The following is a 6,255-nucleotide window of genomic DNA, read 5'->3' on the forward strand; positions in this document are numbered from 1 at the left end:
CTGTGCCTACAAAATAGAGAATCTAAACTGGCAACCGGGTGAGCTACTTTACACTGAAAGATAAATGAACAACTGTAAGAAACGGTGGTCCAGAGGACATAGCTTAAGAGAGTGGTAAAGGGGGTCCACGTCAGCACAGTAATGGGCCCCACAGGCAGCTCGGATCGCACGACGGTGAACAGCAAATAGGCGCCCACGGTCTTTTGCAGATAAGCAGGGTAAGAACGATTGAAATGCAAATTCTAGATCAGATTGAATTACGCATAGCACATAAAGGCGTGAGTTTCTGGGCGCCTCCATTCCTGTCCACACCTGCAGTGTATGGCTGTCAGAAAGTGGGCGTGCTTCCGCAAGAGTGACCATCGATGCCACTTCACTCTCCACAGTGACAGCGCCCAACTTCTGGCCAAGGCCCGTATACTGCAGGCCATGGAGGTTCTTAGAAACCAGCTCTGAGGGCAGCACCAGCAGTCGCAGCTACAGCAGCAGAAACAGCACCTCTGCCAATGTTCTGACTAAACAGCAACAGCAACAACAGCAGCCGGGTTCAACGTCCTCCTCCTCCCCGCCGCCACAACCACCGCCGCCCCCACCACCGGCAGACTTCATCTCCACTCCACTACACAGTGGCCAAAAACGGAGAAACTCCCACCTCTCCCCACCAGAGGCTGGAGACCTGAAGAGATCAAACGGATCTGCGCCACAACATGACCAGCATGATGCGCAGCCACCCCAGCAGGATGCCCAGTCCTCTCATGCCCAATGATGGATTCCAGACCTCTGCGACTGCTAGTGACTAATGCATTCAGCCTGAGCAACAAGATAGGTGCCCTGCAGCATGCAATCCTGCAGTATAATGTAGACGTGGCAATAGTAACAGAAACGAAGCTCTGCTCAGATAATTCCTCCCATGAGTTGACCATCCCAGGATACTCACCCCCTATAAGGAAGGATCGAGATGCCCATGGTGGCGGTGTGGCAGTGTGGGCTAGGAGTGAACTATCCATTACCCACCACGACGATATAGATTGCCGTGATCACGAGCTCTTGTGGATTTCCCTGGCAATGCACTCCGGAACAAAGACTGTTCTGGGTGCGCTCTACCGGCCTGGCTCTTGTGCAGAGACAGACACCAGCCTGATGGACTACCTAGACAACACTTTGGATGATGTCCGCCGTCTTGGCAGCAATGTGATAATTGCAGGGGACTTCAACGTGCATAATTCAGCCTATCTACAGAGTAGCAAGACTACCCGAGCCGGTGAATGCCTGGAGGAAGTCTGCGCAGCACATCATCTTGTCCAGCATGTCACCCAGCCAACCCGCGGCAACAATACTCTCGATCTTATCATCTCCGATTTCTCACACCCCGTATGCACCACAGCCTATGCACCACTTGGACGATCTGATCATGCCGTTATCATTGCCGAGTTTCTCCAACAGCATCCACGACGCGAAGATCCTGCTGTTCGACAGGTTTGGAAATACGCCCTTGCTGACTGGCACCGCCTGAGAGCCTACCTCCGCAACATAAACTGGCCCGCCAAGATCCATGGGTGTGCGGAGCAGTCCTGTCAGCGCGTAACTGATGTCATCATGCATGGAATGAAACAGTTCATACCATCCAAAGAGCTTGTGGTGCACCAATCCAACCCTGTATGGTGGACACCGGACTGTTCTAACGCCAATCATGCCAAGGAGCGGGCATGGAAGCTGTGGCGACGCGATCCCCGCAACGATAACCACAAGGTCCAGTACATCACAACTGTTAACCACGAAGTGGAAGCGTGTCATGCAGCGCGATTAGCACATCAACGTATAATTCACAACAAGCTTACTGCAGGTTCCCTCCGGGACAAAGAGTGGTGGTCAACCATCAAGAGCGCAGCAGGCAAGGGACGTTGCTCTGACATCCCCCTGCTGACCAACCCTGCAGGACAAGAGTTCCACTCTTCTCGTGAGAAAGCTGAGTGCTTTGCAGCGCATTTTGCGAACAAGTGTAGCCTTGGCAATAACGACCTCTGTGCTGCTGATCTGCCTGACCTGCAACGACCTGCCTATGCCACGCTAAAGCACATTCACTTCCGCGCAGCAACGGTCAAACGGCACTTGGCGAACTTGGCTGTATCAAAAGCAACTGGACCGGATGGCATCTCTGCTCGTGTGCTCAAGATGTGCTCATCTGAACTTGCAGACCCACTGGCAAAGCTCTTCGCCTTCTGCTTCTTAGCCGGTGTGCAACCTGGGGCATGGAAACTTGCCCATGTAGTCCCAGTTCACAAACGGTCCTCCAGATCTTTGGCATCTAACTACCGACCAATATCACTGCTAACGATCATGTCGAAAGTCATGGAGGGCATTGTAAACACGCAACTGGTTAACTACCTAGAGAAGCATGAGGTGTTGCCAAACAGCCAGTTTGTATTCCGACGTGGTAGAGGAACCGCAGCTATCGGCTCTCCAACATGAATGGGTCCACACCATAAGTACTGGCGGTTGTGTCCAGGTCCTCGCCGTGGATATTGCCGGTGCGTTTGACCGGGTATCGCACACAGGAGTGCTGTACAAAGCAAAGCAGGCCGGTGTCGACGGACTCCTGCTTGTATGGCTACAGGACTACCTCACCAACCGAAACATCCGCGTTGTTTGTTGGAGGCCAGACGTCAGATGCTCAACCCATCCAGGCTGGTGTCCCCCAAGGCAGCATCCTAGGACCCAGCCTCTTCCTTCTATACACCTGTGACATTGAACAATGTTTAACTCCAGGAACGCAGCTGAGCAGCTTTGCAGACGACACCACACTCTACAGCTTAGTACAGCCAACTGACGATCTCCAACAGTCCACCGCCTCCCTCCAAGGGTCCCTCAACAGTCTTGAGGAGTGGGGCCGCAAGTGGCGTATCTGTTTTGAGCCAGCCAAGACACAGCGCATGACTCTACATCGCAAGCACGTTCCCCCCTGCACTCCACCAGTCACCTTTGGAGGTGAAGCACTCCAGGAGACAGATACCTTGAAGCTGCTGGGAGTCATGCTCGACCCTACTCTCTCCTACAGAGCGCACACTCGCAGTGTTGCACTGCGCGCCTCCCAAAGGCTGGGTTTCCTACGAAAGGCAGCACCCATCCTGGACGACCATGGTCGAGTGACGGTCTACAAGGGATTCGTACGACCCCTACTTGAATATGCCCCACTGGCCTGGTCGAGCGCAGCCGCAACTAACATGGCCCAGCTGGACAAGGTTCAGCAACGTGCCCTGCATTTCCTGGGACCTGGAACCATCCAAAGTCTTCAGCTTCGTCGGATGGTGGCAGCCCTGTCATACTTGTTCAAGCTGCACTACATTCCAGGGCCTCCCCAGGTAAAGGCCATGCTGCCACCAACCAAGCCCCCTGCCGTAGCTAGCATGTGCACACGGCAAAAACGTCAGACGCACTATGCCTTTCAGCTGAAGTGGACACCCCCTCGCACAGCCCCTGACTACCTCCTGCGATCCTTCCCCTTCTTCGCCATCACACCCTGGAACAACCTGCCTGCGGACCTCCTGCTTCACGAGCCTCATTCAAGACGCCTCCAAACCTTCAAGGTCAACGTATGTAAGGATCTAATCCGAAAGAGATGGCTGTGGTCCACACAGTACCTGTGACGATGATATTGAGACCCATTTAGTATTTACCTCTCTACTAGTACTTGCTTGTTATGATTATTGTTCTCTTTCTTCATTTCCCCTTCTGGTTTAGTCATTACACGTATTTATATTATTTGGTGCAATACTAGCGCCCCTTTCTCGCACCGAATCATTATTTTTGCTACCTGACCATGCAACCCCCCCTATTTTACGATGCCAGGTTGCAACGCTAACGCCGAGACCCCTGGTCGGTCGAGTTGCTCCCTGTACATCGGCACGTCGTCCCTACATCCCCTGTGTCTTGTCTTGTGTTTGTCTCCACATGTCTCTTTGTAGGGCTGTGTTCCCAATAAATAAATAAAAAATAAAATAAATAAACCCGCCAGGCTGTACGGCCATCCACACCGCGCATCCCCATCAGTTACAGAATGTTCTTCCTGCAAATTCCCGGAACAATGTGAGCCGGGCTTTTCCCCACTCCGTCATCCCCTTTTGGATCCAGCTGCCTGCCTCTATCATCCCCCACCCATTTCACCCAAAGAACATCCAAAAGTTCAAGACAGCAGCTTATCACCATTTCCTCAGAACGAACTGGTAGTGGGCCACTCATAGCATACGCGAGTAAGAGGGTACAGTGTTCTACCCTGCTTGGACGTACATGTAATCTCTCCTCACAGACAGCCGCCTCTTGAATTTAAAAGTCTAACAGTGTTCACGTCAATACTCAACTTCTTCTCTTGCTCCCTGAGCAATACAATCTTTTCATTTTCTTTCTTCTGTTCTCTTTTTCAACTTAAGCCTCCCTACTCGATCTCCCTTTGGTGCGTCCATGCCTCCATGGAGCTATGAAGCCGAGACCTCTGGTCGGGTATGGAGGATTAAAATAGAAGAAATCAAATGGAAACGAGTCATGAAGCAACTATCCACGACTGGAAGACTCTTTTGAAGGTAATAAGTAGTCAGAAAGTGCGATAACAGGGCACAACACTGATATGTTACTGTTACATTCAACGACCTGAGGCCTAGCCCTAACACATCTCCAGTGCGCAAACCAACAGCCTTCCAGCTGGGAAGGTTCAAGGTTAAGGTAGGACCAATGACATCTTCTCCTCCTTTTTTATCACATTACACATACCTACGGAAGAAGGGGGAGACAAAACGAAGACAAAACGAAGACAAAACAAAAAATCAACAATGGGTGTGTAGGCGCTACATGAGCTGCGCTGGTGAGATGCAGTGGACTCCCCCGACCAAGGGTCTCGGGATCGGCGTACACAGCAAGCACCATGGGAGAGGGGGCGAGAGAGAGAGAGAGAGAGAGAGAGAGAGAGAGAGAGAGAGAGAGAGAGAGGAGAGAGAGAGAGAGAGAGAGAGAGAGAGAGAGAGAGAGAGAGAGAGAGAGAGAGAGAGAGAGAGAGAGAGAGAGAGAGAGAGAGAGAGAGAGAGAGAGAGAGAGAGGGGGAGAGAGAGAGAGAGATGGGTAAGTGAGGGAAAGAGACAGAAAGAGGTGGAGAGATAGAAGTATAGAGAGAGAAAGCGTTCTGCGGCATATCGTCGCCATGACTATAATGCTACTTTTAGAAGAGGGTCAACATAATGATTTGCGTCCACTGATGGCAGGCCAGTGTGATACAGGCCAGTGTGATAAATGTGCATGGCTAGCACCAGTCATGAGCAGAGCACCGGTCACTCTGTTGCAGGTGACGGTATGCAGCAATCTTGAAGCTCTGCAGGTGTTTCCGGGCTGGCTGCTTGTCCAGAATTGCCTGTGGCAGTCTATTCCACACTGGCACGATGCAGTATGGGAAAGAGCGCAGAAGGTAGTCAGGAGCTCGTGGCGAGAGATTCAGCTCAAGCTGGTGGGGATGGTGCTGTGCTTGTGCTGCTCGTGTGCGGCGATGACGTGGCGGTATAGCCGGCGGGGGGGGGGGGGGGGGGGGGGCGGGGGGGCACATGGCTGCAACTTGAGGCAGACCATGGCCACACATCAGTTTGTACAGTAGGCAGAGAGCAGAGACCTTTTGCCGAACAAGGAGGCTGGGAAGAATGGTACCAGGGCCAATGACATTTAGGGCGCGGAGCTGGACAGCATCCAGCATGGCCAGGTGTGAGGGAGCTGATCCCATCCACGCAAGGGGGGGGGGGGGCATATTCCAGCATTGGCCGGACGAATCCTACCTTTGTAGACAGTCACCCTGCCCGCGTGGCTGAGGTCAGTGAGGAGGGTGCTGCCTTCCGCAGGAGGCCCAGCCGCTGCTTAGCACGTGATGCAACTTGCCGAAGGTGGAGTCTGTACTGACTGTAGCTCAGTTTAGAATCAAACGTCACTCCGAGCACCTTCACAGATTCATCTGGTGGGAGAGGAGTTCCGCCAAATCCTTGGTCCTACTGTACCATAACCTTGAACCTTTCCCGGCTGGAAGGCTGTTGCCAGTGTTGGTTTGCGCACTGGAGATGTGTTAGGGCTAGGCCTCAGGTCGTTGAATGTCCCAGTAGCTTGTCTGTTTTGTGTCCTGTTATCGCGCTTTCCGACTACACTGTACTTACTTGTTACATGTTGTTGTTGTTGTTGTTGTTGTTTGGCTTTATTTAAAGTGGAGTTCCAAAACAGGCCTAAACCTAATGACAA

Source organism: Sycon ciliatum, chromosome 1 (assembly GCF_964019385.1).
Source record: "Sycon ciliatum chromosome 1, ocSycCili1.1, whole genome shotgun sequence".
Lineage (NCBI taxonomy): Eukaryota > Metazoa > Porifera > Calcarea > Leucosolenida > Sycettidae > Sycon > Sycon ciliatum.